The sequence below is a fragment of the Mustela lutreola genome, chromosome 3 (assembly GCF_030435805.1).
Source record: "Mustela lutreola isolate mMusLut2 chromosome 3, mMusLut2.pri, whole genome shotgun sequence".
Taxonomy (NCBI): domain Eukaryota; kingdom Metazoa; phylum Chordata; class Mammalia; order Carnivora; family Mustelidae; genus Mustela; species Mustela lutreola.
The window spans coordinates 7,263,654-7,280,092 of NC_081292.1; the positions used below are offsets into that span (position 1 = coordinate 7,263,654).

At 43.3% G+C, this 16,439-nt stretch overlaps 1 long non-coding RNA gene across 1 annotated transcript in view; it reads right to left on the reverse strand.

The window, feature by feature from the left end:
* LOC131826376 (uncharacterized) overlaps window positions 1–16,439 on the reverse strand; it is a 95,717-nt gene that overhangs the window by 52,170 nt on the left and 27,108 nt on the right. Inside the window, exon 2 of the long non-coding RNA XR_009351556.1 lies at window positions 7,846–7,931. This is a non-coding gene — a long non-coding RNA (uncharacterized LOC131826376). The remainder of the gene's footprint in view (window positions 1–7,845; window positions 7,932–16,439) is intronic.

A 16,439-nucleotide genomic window follows, 5' to 3' on the forward strand; every position in this document is an offset into this window, starting at 1 on the left:
TATTATATGGCCCCAACTTAATTCACAGAAGGCTAGGAACTGTAGAACAGCTCATGAATATTTGATGTGCATCAATGTACTGTCACACATCCTTCCATCCTTGTGCTCCTTCTGAAGCATAAATATCCCATGTTCTTCTCATGTTCATGACTTGGAGATGAACCCCAATCCCATCACAGTGTGTTATCATAAAATTGGTAGTGCTTCCATGAGTTTTCCTTCATCCATCCAGTATTTTTTCCTTAGGAAACATTCTTTACTAACCCATCTTTATCCTTTCTCCTTCAGCCAATAAAACCATTACCATGATAGTTTTTAAACTTTAATGCATTCTTAGGATCTCTATTCTTTATTAATTAATTCTCAGGTATTTTTAAGGAATTTGGATCTTAAAACTGATAGATGGCGTTCCATTAACCACACTTTTAAAGAACTGCTATGAACCAACCATCAACATCCACTTTAGTAAACAAGAAATCAAGGCTCAGAAAACTCAGATGGAAAGTGGGTGCCAAAATCTAGGTTCAAATTCAAACTTGTTTGTCTTAAAAACTAAGGCTTCTTGAAATAAATGCAAGGATGATATTATAACCCACTATGGGAATAAGGACTTAAGAACAATTATGGAATTATGATTGCCTTTGGGTTCACCCATTCTTTTCCTGTTTTCCCAACCTATGGTGGCTTCTGTCAAATCAAAACTCCTAGACCTCACTGGTGTCTCAGGGACATGATAGGAGTAGCTACATATAGTAAAGCAAGGAGGAGTCCAACAGCTCTCCAATGTCCATCAGTTCCACTGAATTTTTAATCTCAAGGTTTCAGATGCAACTCCTCTCTAAAGTGTCCCTTTTAATCATTTGTTTATGCATATGTCTTCCCTCATAGACTATGAGCTCCTCCATGTCAAGAGTCGTCTTATTTATCACCTCATTTACAGCGTAATTACATCTGAATGAGTCTGTACCTGACTTCTAAATGGTCTACAGAAGAATAAATGAAAGGACCTATTGATCCAAGCACTTTGGCAGACCCAAAGATGCAGTGAAAAATGAACCACACCCCTGATCTTAAACCACTCATGATTGGGTACAGTGGCTTCATGAAAGACCAGTATGATTCAACAACACCATATCCCTCCCTCCATGCCTTCATTTCCAGACCCTTACATACACATTTTCATCTAATGCTCCAGAAAGCAGGAAGTTACATCCATAGAAACTCAAATATGACCACTGTAAGCACTGATCTCTGACTCTGGGAATCTGTGGTCCTTCTACTACAGATGCATTTCCAATCCCAGTTCTTTAAAAAAAAAAAAAAAAAAAAGATAGAGTTGAACCAAAGAAAATCCGAGGCTTCTTCCAGCTCCAAAATTCTATGCAGACCCATTGAATGTCATGCAGAGGCCACCTTATTAATTCAAACCTAGAGAATAAATTCTTCTAAGTATAGAATTATTTATCATTTGCAGGAAGAACTGAGCAGAACTCAAGCTGTTCATGTTTCCTTCTTTTTGGCCAAGCACGATTTCCTTGCAAAAGTTTTGGGTGGGATTTTTTTAAGCTTCCAAAGAGGTTCTAAAGACTTTTTGGACATTGATCTGTATTTCTATACCATATGGTTTGAATTTAGTAGGAAGAAGTCAGGAACAGACAGAATGAGCCACTTGTGCCAAGCACCCAGTAATTTAGAAAGTTCCAAGAAAATGGATGTTTCAGAATTGCCAAAAAAACAATTGGGGGCAGAATGGGCATATCCAAGGAGGCAGAGGAGAACAAATGTTCTGAAACCCAGATGTGTAAGATTTTCTGCAAATCAAGCCCTTCAAAACTTGGAGGGTTAAATCCAGAGCCACTTATTTTGTTCATTACTCTGTGGGCTAGAAGATTAGGTCAGGGTACCTGGATCATTTCTCTGGCCTTGGCTAAACTATCTCATATGCAGGGGTTTGGCTACAATGGCTCATCTTAGTTGCACACAGCCTGTCATAGACCATAGTCCAGGGGTGTCCAGATATTGGTAACAGGGATCCCAAGAGAATGAGTGTCAATGAGCAGCTGCTTTTCAAGTATCTTGGTGCTATTGTCCCATTGGCCAACCATATCATTTGTCCACTCGAGATTCAAGGGGCAGAGAAGGACCTTCACTTCTTGGTAGGAAGAGCTTTAAAAAGTGATATAAACACGAAGATACAGGGAAGGGACATTTTTGTGGCCAGTGTTATGATCTACCACACTTAGGCACATGAAGATTCGTTTAAATTCACTGAGATTTCCCTGTGAAAAGTGAAGACTGGGTCATGGAGTGGGGAGAGAATAGCAGAAGAAAGAGGGGGCTAACAAAACGTGACCACATTTTTCACAAACTTAAAGAGATATCATGGATAAGAAGATTTTGCATATGTTCTTAATGGGTTCAGCTGAACTATATACTAATGGCACAAGTCACATGATGCAAAAAGGAGGACATTTGAACCATTGGAGCTTCCCATTACAGGTAAAGAGGAAGGGAACAAACACTGAGTACCTACTGCAAATCAGACATTATAACATTTTCCATTGAATGCTCTCAAAAATCCACCCCTTTCAAATTTTTAGAAGAGAAAGGAAGTCTCGGAGGAGTTGAATGATTTTAATAAACTCACAGAACTAAGAAATGGCAGATTAGGATTTGAATTCAGATCTCTGACACAAAAATCCAAGTCTTTTGACACTTTGTCATGCTGCTTTTAGGCTCCTTCGGGATAGAAGGGACAGAGAGGCATACCCGGGTTCAGTATGAAAAATAAATCCTTGTGTTAAGGATATATGAGGAAGTGGCGGGGCTGAGAAATGTCTCTGAAACCCCCCTACTCCCTCACCCACTGGCTGCCTTTCTAGCCTCTTGCCCGGTTTTCCTTACCCTCCCACCATTAGAAATCAGGGACCCCAATCCCACTAAGATATGCCATTTTATGGGCTTACGAATGCATTCGTTTAGGTTCATTTATAAGCCTGAGACTTACCCTGCAATAGTTGTATTTTAAAGACTGTACGGCAACCAGGATGTCACAACAAGAGCTACTTTAGTACTTTGTACATTGCTCCTGGTCCTCACCGGATGCCCACTAAGTCAGTACAATTATTACCATTTTACAGATTTTAAAAACTGAAGTTCGGGATTCAAATCCAGGCCAAACAAGACCAAAATAAGTTCTTTTCCACAAAACTACACTCTCTCTTAAAGGGTTTGACGTTGGAAGCCTCCCAGGCAACATGAGAGTGGGTGGTAAAGAGACTTTTTATCAAGTGGGCTTTCCTTAAATTATACCACATTCTACCCGACCTGATGCATGAGAAATTCTGGTCTTCCACAAATGAATTAAATCTGATAATTTTGCCATTAACTTTAAAAGGCTTTTACAGATTCTTAAAACTTTCCCTATTATAGAAAATTTCAAACATATGTAAAAATAAAGCAAATAGCATGATGCACCCCCATGTACCCATCATCCAGCTTCAATAATTTTCAACATATGGTCAAACTTATTTCTTGGCAGATTTCTAAGAGATGAATCCTAAACCTATGGTTGATAATGAGCTGCTTCAGCTTTCCCAAAATTAATAGCCAAAGAGGGTTGGAGCAGGAAGGCCCCCCAGCATCATTTGGGATGAGCACCCCTTTTTAAGGGAAAAGGCTAGATGACCTGTTTAAAGTCATGCACTAAGAGAATAGAAAAGAAAAGATTAGAACCAGGATCTTCTGGTTTCAAGCTCAGAGCCCTTCCCCACAGACTGGCCTCTCCAAGGCATCAGAATATTTGCTTGGTGCCCACCTCCTAAGAAGTCACTGACACCTCCAGAGGAGAAAGAGGAGGTCAATGTGGATTGATTTGGCCTCCATCCAGCAGGCTCAATGGACTTTGTCATCCATGCCCTCCTCTGACCTTCTTACTCTTTCAAGGGTAATTAACCAACCAAATGGGTTCCTTCTGCTGAGCCTTGGCATCCAAATAATCACAATACCCCCCCCCCCGCCCCGCAATTGCTGGTGACCAAATCACTCCTATGAGGTCTCACTTGGTCCTCCAATGTCATGTCCTTCAGCACCTGGCTTTTCTTTCATTGTGAGGCACCAAATTCTTAAGTATTAAGAATTTGGTGCCTCACAATGATGGCAGTCTTGTGAGGAGGCAGTAGACTTTGCAGTCGCAAGTTGATTCCAGTAGCATATTTCCTGGTAAGAAATTACCTCCTCCCTGAAGTGAAACCAAATTAATAGGAGATTACATAGTGCATGGGCATGATGTAAAATGTATGTAGAATTACATAGTGCGTGGGCATGATGTAGAATCTCAAACTGTAGATACATGGTGGCTTGCTAGGGGCATCCTGGAAGCCATGGGATAAACAGCTTCCAGACAAGAATATCCCGTTTTTACACCAAAGACCAAAGCTGGAATGTCTTAAATGTGAATCCGTGGCAGACACTATGATTAGTACTTTACATACATTAATTCATCTAATTTTCCCTTTAACCCTAGAGGTACATATTATTGTTTTCCCCAGTGGAAAGAAACTATAATGCAGAGAGACTAAGTAAATTTTTTGAAGTCATACCACTATTAAACAGCAGAGACTGTTAATCAGAATAATAGGGATTGATAGGGCACCTGGGTGGCTCAGTCAGTTAAGCCTCTAATTCTTAGTTTTGCCCAGGTCATGATCATGGGATCAAAAACCACATCAGGTTCTGTGCTCTGCACTCAGCACAGAGTCTGCTTTGGATTTCTTCTTTTCTCTCTCCCTCTTTTTCTCTGCCTCTCTCCCCACTTATAAGTGTTTTCTCTCTCTCTCTCTCTCTCTCTCTCTCTCTCTCATTCTCTTTCTCAAATAAATAAATAAAACAAAATAAAGAATACTAAGGCTTAAAATACTGTCTAAACTCCAGAAAAGAGATACCACATTAATAAGGTTATTACTGAAGCCAAAAATAATGCAAGGTAACCATGGAAAAGTAAAGGTCAGTATATATTCAAGTTCCTAACTGGTAGTGGGAAAATGCTAAAGGAATTAAGAAAGTTTAAAAAAGCAATAAATTTAACAGAGAGGACTTTGAATGGGACAGAATATTTGAAGAGTAACTACATTTACAAAATATTTTTTCGGCTCCTTTCTCTTCACCTTGACAATGGCCTTAATGTGGAAATTATCACAAGCCCATTTGCAGATGAAGAAACCAAGGTTCTTAGGGGTATGCGATTTGCTAAGAACCAGAACACACATTAGGACTGACTTCAAAGCCTGAACTTTTCTAGTCCATCCCAGTAGAGCTCATTGTTGGTATATTCCAACTTCTCAACAAGGTGTCTCAATTCTGGGCCCACGGAGGGGGGTGACCATATGTCCCTCTTTGCTCAGCACAGTCCCAGTTTATACCTGTATCCTACTACAATTTGTGATAGTACCCTCTTTTGTTTTCAAAAAGTTCTGTTCCTGGAGACACCTGGATGGCTCAGACATTAAGCATCTGTCTTTGACTTAGGTCATGATCCCAGGGTCCTGGGATCAATCCCCATGTTGGGGTCCCTGCTCAGCCCGAAGCCTGCTTCTCCCTCTCCCACTCCCCCTGCTTATGTTCCCTCTCTCACTGTGTCTTTCTCTCTGTCAAATTAATAAATAAAACCTTTACAAAAAAAGTTCTGTTCCTGTTTGGATGAAAAAATTATAAAGCTGCCCTAACTCTGAACAACATCTTGCTAACACCTGGACCTGCATGGTGGAGCAAAGTGCCTACAAACTTCCTGCCTCCCAGGGACACTGCAGGAGAGCCCTTACTGAACAGTATGAGCCACAGATGAGACTAAATTTAGGACAACGTGCAGAGAGACTTTCTAGTTTATTCCTCCCCCTCTCATCTTCAGTCCCAACTGACTGTGGCAGGAGTGACTATTCTCTGAGTAGAAGGTGCAAGAAGAAGGGAAATAGGAAAAAAGGAGAAGAAAAACTACAAAGGGCTATCTGTCCTGTCCTGGCTGCACACCTGAATTCATTAAACATCTGGGGGTTAAGATTTTTGTGACTAGTCACCCAGTCCCTCTATGTCACCAAGGTGACCCAGGTTCCTCCAGCTCCCAGGACATTTACACATCATTCCCACCATCATTCTGAAAATCCATGATGACTCTTGGGGCTTTCCATAATTTCCCCAATTTCCAATTGGGGAAGATTGCTTTTCCCCAATTCTCAGTCTTTCCTGCCACCCAACCTTTGATCAGGTATACATCCCAGTTCTCAAGGGATACACTTGTCCAAGTCCAGTGCAATGGAATGAAAGAGCAGAAGCTTGGGGTCCAGAATACCTGGGGTTGAATTCTGGCCATATCCCAAGTCAGCTTCATGGTCCATGCACCAATATCACTTTTCCTGCCCAAGGGAAGAAGACCCAACTGCCCGTGCTTGGATAGGAGGCAGTGGCTCTAGGATGTCATGGGGTAGTCTGGCAGTCTGTCTGACTAGAAGCCCAGGTAGTCATGGAGTTCACCTCAGTGCCTTCATTTGGAATGAGTAATAGTTAATAATAGCATCTTCCCATATACCATCTTTTAGAAGGCATTATAGATTCAACGTTCTCTGGTCCTGTGAACACAAGTCAGGTGACTCTACCTTACTTGTTATGGAGGAGGGGAGGAGGTATGCAGGAAGATATCAATGCCTTCCTCCCTTCTTTCTTTGAGATATTTAGGATGGGGACCAAAACCTAGTCAAGCTATGTTTCGAGAGGTGTAGTGATACAAGTCTTTGGAATCAGGTAGATGGGTGGTCCAACTGGTGGCTATATAACCCTCAGCTAGTTATTTTAAGCTCCCTTTGCCTCAGTCTCCTTGTCTATAAAATGGATACAGTGCCCACTTCATACAGGTGTTGAAAAAACCAGGAATATGATTGTGTTTAAAAAAAAAAAAAAAGTGAGCAGAGCACGTACATGTGCTGCCTGTAAACAATTCCCATGCCCTCTCCACTCAGTCTCTCACACCCATCTTCTGAACTAAATACTCAGGGAAGCCTTGGAAGTCTTCACCTTGGGCTTCTGACTACAGGGAGTTCTACCAGTTTGTCCATGTAAGCAAGGAATAAGTGTTCACATGTGGTCAAATCACTGAACTTCAGGAGTTTATTTCTCTTGTGTGTATCAGTGCATGAAACAAACCAGTCCCATACTTAGTGACTGCTATGAAATAAGTTGTATCCCTCCAAAATTCAGTAGGATGGTGTTAGGTCATGAGGAGGGAGTGGAAACCTCATAATGGCACATCAGGGAGCTCTCTCTCTCTGCTCTCTGACATGTGAGGACACAGCAAAGTCACCTGAAAACCAGCAAGAGGTTATCACCAGAACCCAACCTTCCTGGTACCCTGATCTCAGACTTCCCAGCCGCCAAAGCCATGAGAAATAAATTTGTATTATTTATAACCTACATCATCTGTGGCATCTTGTTGTAACAGCCCAAACTTGCTAAGACAGTGGCTTGAAACAACAACAATCTATTGTCTCACCAATTAATAGGTCATGTGTGCATTTTGATTATCTGGATAGCTTTATTTAGTCTCAGCTGGGCTCTTGCATTCACCTGAGTTCAGTTGCCAGGTCAGCAGTGGTCTAGATGGTCTAGAATGGATTGGATGGGGATAATTCCACTTTATTCTGGGTGGTCATTCTTACTTGTCCAGGCTGATACTCATGGCGGTGACAGAGGTCCAAAAGATCCAGCAAAAACATGTGTGGCCTCTTGATGACCAGGATTAGGATTGCCCAACATCATATGGTATTGACCATAGCAAGTCATGAGGCCAGCCATACTCACAGGGTGAGGAGATAGTCGTCTCTTGATGGAGGACCAGCAGGACCACATTGTGAGAGGTTGAGAATTGAGCCATTTCTGCAATCAACCTACAGCAGAGAAGGCAGAGCAGCTAGTGTCACCTTAACTGGTACTGTCACAAACAGATGGTAATGACAGAGCCAGGATTCAGCTTTAGACCTGACGCACGTCAAAACTGGAGCCTTTTTTAGGATACCATAATACTGCTTTTAAAGAAAACAAAAACAGATTTTTATGAAATCAATAAAAACATCTTAATGCAAACTTCCTCAAGTCTGCAAATGGATGGAAAATTTCTACTCTCCCTCCTCATTATCTAAGGCATCTTTAAGGCTGCTGAAGAGTAGAAGAAACTTGATCTTGCTCCTTTGCAGGATTAGTTCTTCAAAAGAGGAGTCACCTTCTTAATTAGTTCGAATTGGATGCATGATTCATGTTAGATCACAACAAAGCCAAAAGTTGAATAATTTGAGGAGGATTCGGGAGTCACTGGCAACAAAGCAAGCTTCTTGGTTACCCAGATTTGAGCTATTCTGCCTTCACCTGAGTTGCCAGGTAGTTGACTTTGAATTCCAAAAATAGGCTTATCTTAAGAGAAATTAGAAACCCCCTCCATGTACTTGGTGGGCCTCTTCATAGAGGGGTTGTAATTTCCTTCACTTTCTGGGAGTGAGTGGCCCTAGTTGGCATTAAAAGAATCAGGTTTCTCCACTTCTCCAGTCAAACAGGCTCCTTCAGAAACTTCAGGGATCCCTTGAAACTCCCACCTTTGCCCCTGTCAGTGATACCATCAGAGAACATGTGACTTAGAGACACCTGAATATTACCTTGTCCAATTCCACCATTCTATAGAAGGGAAAACTGAAGTCCCATGAAGAAAATCTATTGAGCCAAAGCTATCAGGCTATTGAGAAGTAGAACCACAGCTGGTTCCTGGATGAAGGCACCACCTGTAACAGAGGAGGCACGGTCTCTAGGTCGACAAAACCTGATCTAAATTCCAGTCACGTCTCCCATTATGCTGTGTGACCTTAGATGAATACCGAACCTCTCTATGCCTTAGGGTTTTTTTTTTTTTTTTAAGATTTTATTTCTTTATTTGAGAGAGAGAGAGAGAGAGCGAGCGAGCAGGGGGAGGAGTTGAGGGAGAGGGAGAAAGAGAATCCCAATAACACTCCAAGCTGAGCATAGAGCCTCACATGGGTCTTGATCTCAAGACCCCGAGATCATGACTGAAGCTAAATATGAGAGTCAGACACTTAACCAATGAGCCACCCAGGTGCCCCACTGTGCCTTTAACCTGTTTTAAAAGGCATGGTTTACCTTTCTCATAGGTCATTGTGGCATTCAAGTGAGATAACATACATATAGTACCCATTGGGCTTTCTGACACATAGCAGGTACTTAGCAGAAGATAGCTATTATACAACTCACAGAGCCAGAATGAGAATGGATGTAGTGATAGGGAGCAAGGGCTGTGGATATTTTCTAAGTAATAGTAGACAAGAATGACTTTTCCTGAAATCCATTCCTGAAATTCGTCTCTTCGATAGAATGTGAGCTCCACAGAGGGCAGGAACTTGGTCTGTGTTATTCACTGCTGTATTCCCAGAGCCTGGATATAAACACTTGTTTAATCAATGGATAGATGACCTTTAGGTCACTGGGGTAATGGATCCTGCAAGTGTGATTCTTTGCTTTTCAGAGGTAAATTAGAAACACAAAAGATATGCCATTAGTAAGGCTCCCTCTCCCACTTTCCTCAAATTGACACATAAAGAAGACAAGCAGGGTGGCTCACAAGCTAAGCACAAGGGGCTCAGACCAGGGAGTCCGGGAGAGAACCCCAGCTCTATCATCCATGCCCATGTGACCTTAAATGTGCTATTTATTCTCTTCAAGTCTCCATTTTCCAATTACATGATGGGAATGGCAAAAGTTCCTCTTTCAAAGGATTGGTATAAGTAATAAGTAACAAGGAGAGCACTGATGCTTGTTTAGCTTAGAGCAGGACACAGGGTGAGGGTTCCATCAATGGGAGCTCAACACACAAAAATAAAAACATCACAGCATTCCTACCACCCTGTTAGAGGGAGGTGAGGCTAGCTCCTGTATTAGGTTTCCCAGGTAAGCTCATGGAAGGACACAGACCATGGAAATCCTCCCAAGTTTCCCTTAACCCCCTGCATGTCCACACCAGCTCTGAGCCACAGAACCTTTTAGTCTATGATGTAGGCCATAGGCCACAAGGTATTTATAGAATGGAAGCCAGATAGGGAAAAGGGAAGAGAAATTATCAGTAAAGGGCACCATTTGTGCATTAGGCGTATGCTTGTCTGTTATGTCCCCTTTAAAATTATGGATAAGAGACCCATGTCATTGAGATCCTTTTTCACTTGCCTTGGCCAGCAGGAAGCAAATAACTTATTTCTTGGCCCACTAATGATTGCTTGTGATCCCTAGGTTTGCAAATTTATATATTTTCTGTTTTTCAAACTTATCTCACTTGTTTTTACTGAAGTGTAATTTATATACAGTTATGTTAGTTTGGGGTGTACAATACAGCAATTCAAAATTTTTATACAACACCAGTGTTCACGTCAATCAGGATACCCTTAATCCCCTTCACCTATCTTACCCAGCCCCCACACAAGTAATTTGCAGATGACATGATGTCACTATTTGCAGATGACATGATGTCATACACAGATAACTCAATTTTTCCTTTGTTTTCATTTTCTTTTATATATATATATATATATATATATATATATATATATATCCTAACAGAATACCTCAAATACTTTGTGAAGTAAAGATAGATATTAACCAATCAATAGTTCCATTTATCCTCTCAATGACACCAGAAAAAAACCATCATCATCTCTATTTTAGGTAAAAAGTAATAGTCTCAGTGAGACTTCACAGATGTCAAACATGGCAACCCACATCTGGCTGACCCCAGGGTCCTCTCCCTGCCACTGTAGCAGGAGCCTCCCACTCTGATCACTGGGTCCCCTGCTCTCCAGACTCCATTGGCTTCCTCCCCCTCTTTGTGCAGAAAACCACTTCCACAGTCAGGATTATCCACTTGGGGTAAATTCTCAGAAAACAAGTAATGGAGTCAAAGGCTATGAATGTGTTATAGGTCTTGTGCAAATGTTGTGTAAAGGTAGCCACCACGTTCCTGAGATCAATGGAGGAAACATGATCTGTGAGACCCATGGGTCTGGCTGCAGTGGGGCCAGAACCATGGCTAGTTCCCTCCACTCAGATGGAGCGAACCAGATAATCAGATGGAGTGAAGATGGAATCCAGGGTCACTATCTCCCACATGTGCTTGAAGGACACAGTAGCTTCTTGCCTTTTCCCAAAATCCTCCCAGCCAATGTCATGGTGTTCTAGGCACTGGCAGCCATCATTCAGCCTTCCAGCTCAGTTACCCAGGAATGGCAAGTGAGCATCTGCACACTGGTGGGGACAAGCTCATCATCCAATGCAAGCACCACCATCCCATCAGAGAAGCCAAACTCTGGGAAACAGCCCGGGCTGGGGCAGGGAGGGAGGGTCACCATCTCTCCCCCAAGGACTCTGCTTGATGTCAAGCATAGTAGTCCCCTCCAACAATAAAAGTGAGCTCAGCAGGACAGCAAAAACCACATGCTACACAGGAGATGGTACCCCAGACTGCTGCCATTGCCTTGTATCCCCTTTAACCTGCCCTAGTCTCTATTCTTTTATCTGTCAAATATTGGCAATGAGACATGGCAGCAGGACTGCTATGGGGCTTAAATGATATAATAACTCAGGCAAAGTGTCTTCATCATCCCCCACATATTGCCAGAGTTGAAAAATGTAGTTTGCATGCATTAATCAAATGTGTATATAGTGTTTCACAGTTTACAGTAGGTGTTCACGCTAGATCAGTTCCTGTGGTTTCAGTAAGCAACAGGCCTTGGTGGCCTGAGACTAATCCCAGGTGGGAAATAAGAAAGAGGGTAAAGGTCAGAATAAACTGACTCCAGCTTTTATTCTACTGCTCCAAGTCCTAGGGTGACTAGATGTCTCTGTTTGCCGGGGCAGCCCAGATTGCTGGGATACTCCTACTATGTTGGGGTGATAGTTCATGGTTCCCCCTCTACTCCTGAGAGTGGACTAGTCTGGATGATAAGCTACCTGATCACCCTACCACTAGATAAGACAATTCAGTGTTTTCATGAAGAGACATTAAAAAGTGAAGTGGCCGGGGCGCCTGTGTGGCTCAGTGGGTTAAGGCCTCTGCCTTTGGCTCAGGTCATGATCCCAGGATCGGGGGATCGAGCCCCGCATTGGGCTCTCTGCTCAGCGGGGAGCCTGCTTCCTCCTCTCATTCTCTCTCTCTCTCTCTGCCTGCCTCTCTGCCTATTTGTGATCTCTGTCTGTCAAAAGAAAATAAAATAAAATCTTAAAAAAAAAAAATGAAAAAAGAAAAAAAAAAAAGTGAAGTGGCCAAAAGCTTGAATTCTAGTTTCTGAGTTAATACCGCTTGGTCACTTCCTAGCTGGGTGACCTCGGGCAAACTCCTTAGTCTCTGTGAATTTCAGTTTCCTCATCTATAAATTAGGACCCACCTCACAGGCTCACTGTGAAGGTGAAGGAGAGATTCATATAAAAATGCATGCCTAGCCCAGCAAGCACACAATAATCGTTAGTCAGTGACATTGGTCCTGTTGGAAAAATAATTACTTACTCAAAAAGCTTCTGGAATCACATTTTGGCAGGCTCAACCCATCAAAAAGTTCAAAAGTTAAAGGACTCCACTGCCTCATAAATAAATCGAGGGTCACCTTTAGACATACAGTCGGCAGGGGCTTCAGGCATTTCTTGGTCATTACGGATGCCAACCGAGAAGGTTGACACCAGTGAGATTTCGCCCTTGGCTTCCTTCAGAGTCATTGCTGAGGACTGCTGGTGATTGGTGGCCATTCTTTCCACCACAGGATGTGTTAAATATTTGCAGCTGGTCAGCACTGGATGGAAGTCCTCGATGGCTATATATAATCTGGACGGTAACAGTGCCAACAGGAGGAAGTTTCCTGTGACCTTGATTATTCATTACCCTTCTGTGACTCTCCCCTGGTGAGTCTGCCTCTCCTGCGGTGGCCCATGCTCCCTGCACACACACAGAACAGGGGACACAGTCAGGGGGAAGGAAGGATGGCCCTGCATGCTCCAGAATGGCTGAGCTAGCATTTCACACATGAGCAATCGGGGCCGTGGAGGAGTGGGCTTGAGGTCACAATGCAAGCTAGTGGGAGAGGAGGACAAGGCCCCCTTCTGCTATGCTAAGCTTCTGAAATTCTGTCCAAATGGGCACTAGATCCTGTTCATGACTTTCCCAAATTTTCTCATCCATGGTTTGCCTCTGGAAAGGTCATATGACCTCAATCATATTCTTAGAGACCAAAAGAGATTTCTGGCTTCATTCAAGAGAGGCTATGTGCTCCATACCAGCTTCACAGCAGTGGGTGTGCTGTCAATGCCCTCCCCTGCTTGACCAGCCAAGCCCTCTGCAGGTCTCGCATGTCATGAGGCATGCTCCAGCAGTGCCCCTACATTAGCTTTACACCATCAGCCTTGTGCCCCATGTGCGAGCATACCACCAAAGTGCAAGACACTTGACAACAGGTTTTCATACTCACTGGCTCACATAACTGGACCCACTCCATGCTGCCACTGTTGGAATGGGCCTTGCTCTCCAGGTGCCTGCTAAGAGGGCCAGGTAACACACCTGGCAATATGGAAGAACTAACTTGCATTGTATGACCTTTGACCACCGAGAGATGGCAGACGGAAAGGAGCCGGCATAGAATTGCTCTCCCTTTTTCTCCTGAGGGGGCTCTTCCAAGACATATTGTCCCATGTGACCTCCTCAAAGCCGTCCTGCATAGCCCAACAAATGGCTGTTTGGAGAGAAGCTATGGGCAGCTCAGTGTCACACCTTATATCTACTTCCTCTCCCCTGCCTTGGTTCCCATTTTACTCCATAATCTTGCTGCTTTGGATTTTACCCACCAATAGAGCCTTAGCATGTATGGTTTCCTCAGGATCTCTTTCCTAAGAAACCATGCTGAGACAAAGGCAAGTTCTAGTAAAAAAGACACCAATGTCACAGGGCCACAGAAGGGCTGGGTAACACTAATAATGTAGTTGATCTGCTTCACTCACTGAAATTGCCCAAACTTCTAGAATAGTGCCTGGAGACAGTAGCACTATTTGTGTAATGGGCAAACAATACCATAAATTTGTTCAGGGCTTTATAGTTAAAAAAGTGCTTTCACATACAGGATTACTTCATGATTCCTAAGTCACCCCTGTGATGGATGGGGTAAGAAGCACGTCACCTTTTCTGATTTTGGAGAAATGAAGTCTCAGAGCTTGTCCAGGGTCACAGAATTTACTAGCAAGACCTCCTAACCTTGCAAACTTGAACAAGAGTCTTTGGAGTATACTTCTAGGGTTTTCTCATTCTATTAGTTATCAGGGTCTAAGAACAGGCAAGAGTTTGGGGTAGTGGGTCCAACAAAGCAATTATTAAAGATTGAGCAATGTCTAGAGTCTGGAGGTGACAGAAGTTCCAAAATTCCATCAGATGGAGAAGTGAGCCCTGGCATCAGAGGAAGGAGGTATTGATGTCACTCCACTTCTCTAGCCATGTCTCCCTCTGGTCAGAGATGGTGTCCAGTGCTGAGAAAAGGCAGACTCTGAATCCACTGATGTGAGCAGGGATACTTCAGAGTGAGGAAGGGGAAACGGGGAAGATAAGCTTCAGTTTACAAAATATTCACACATACTATCTCATTTAATACAACCATCTGAGAAACAAGGGAATGTATTAGCTTTTGCTGCATAACTAATGCCAGACTTAATGGCTTAAGACAACTATTTCTTTAGCTTGTGATTCTTCAGGTTGAACTGGATAAAGCTCAGTGGCTCTTAGAGGTCTGCAGAGTAGCTGGGAGCTAGCTGGTCTAGGAGAGCTTCCCCTGGGATAAGGCACCTCTGCTCCACATGGGCTCTCCTCCTCCAATAGCAGAAGCAGGGGTCCAAAAGAGCTAGCAGAAGCATGCAAGGTTTCTTGAACCTAAGCTCCAAACTGATTCACTATCACTTCCACTGAATCCTATTTGCAAAAACAAAGCAAAAAGGCCTGCCTCTACTTAAGGGGTAGGGAAATGGACTCCAATTTTGAAGGAAAAAGTTGCAGAGGCACATTTTGAAGGGCATGAATATGGAGAAATATGAACAATAGTGACCACTTTGCATTCCACAGTGCTGATGTTATCCTACTTTTAGAGCTGAGAAAAATGGAGTTCCCAGAGGGGAGTGGTTTGCCCAAAACCATAGGACACAAAAGCGGGAGTGCTGAGACAGAAATCCCAGAATCTTCCTTCCAAATCCAGAGGAGCCCACATCCTCCTCAGCCTCTGGAGGGTCCCCCACACCAGCAAGATTGCCTGGAGGCACTCAGGCTCAAGGAGAGGAGAGAAAATCCAAGGTGAAGATCAAGTCCAATGTGATAAAGACCTGGAGAAAGATGCCAAAAATTTCTGGAGGAGGCAGAGACCAAAGATTTTTTGCAACAAACTGCTTTATAACAGAAAAGAGAGAATGACCCATTCAAAGAAACACACTCACAGAAAGCAGCTTTGTGCCTGCATGTCTGAGACTACACTGGTGGATGGTATATACCTTTCGAGGAGGTATAGAAAGTCACAGGAAGAAAAGAAGTCCCATCCTCAGAGAAAAGTGTGTCTTAATCCAAAGGTGGGAATTGGACCACAGGGTCAGACAGATGCTCTTGCTTTCATGTCTGTGGCTGTTTGTGAAGTTTTGTTTTTCTTTTGAATTTTTGTTTTGAAGCAATCAAGACCAATTTTAAGAATTTAGAAAGATTTCTACCTTTCTCCGTTGGAGAGTTGAATTTGTCTTTGGGCACACTGCCCCTTGTTCTGGAAGGATCTTCACAGATTTGCAAATTTAAATAGTTACCCACCCACTGCTCTCAAGAAAACTATCCTTAGTGCTGTCAAGGGTCCAGGAGATGCAGAGATGCCTGAAGGTACTGAGAAGAGGTTGGCTGGAGGTTTGTGGGAGACCATGCCTTGTAGGGAATCCGGGGAGGGAGAGGGAGGAAAGAGCAACAGCAGGGATCCCAATGGGATTTAGACCTCTGGACCCTATGAATGGCGGCCTGTGGCAGTACTGGGGTGCTTTGCTACACATCAAGAGAACCCAGAGAGAAGGGCTAGGATGGCAATCCGCGTTGATCAGCCTCAAGGAGTACTGCACCCAAGAGTGGTGACAGCCTGTGGATCTCAGGTGGAGACAAAAGCCACATAAGGAGGGCTGGGCAGCCTATGCAGCAACCTGGTTTTAAATGCAGAGTGTCAAGCATTTTGTGGTCAGAGATGGGGAGACCCAGGGAGGACTGGACACACACAGCTCTAGCAGAGCATCCCAAACATACCGGCACTCCATGGGAGTGTGTTACATTAATTAATGAGGTGAAAGAAATACATGAATAAATAACAAGT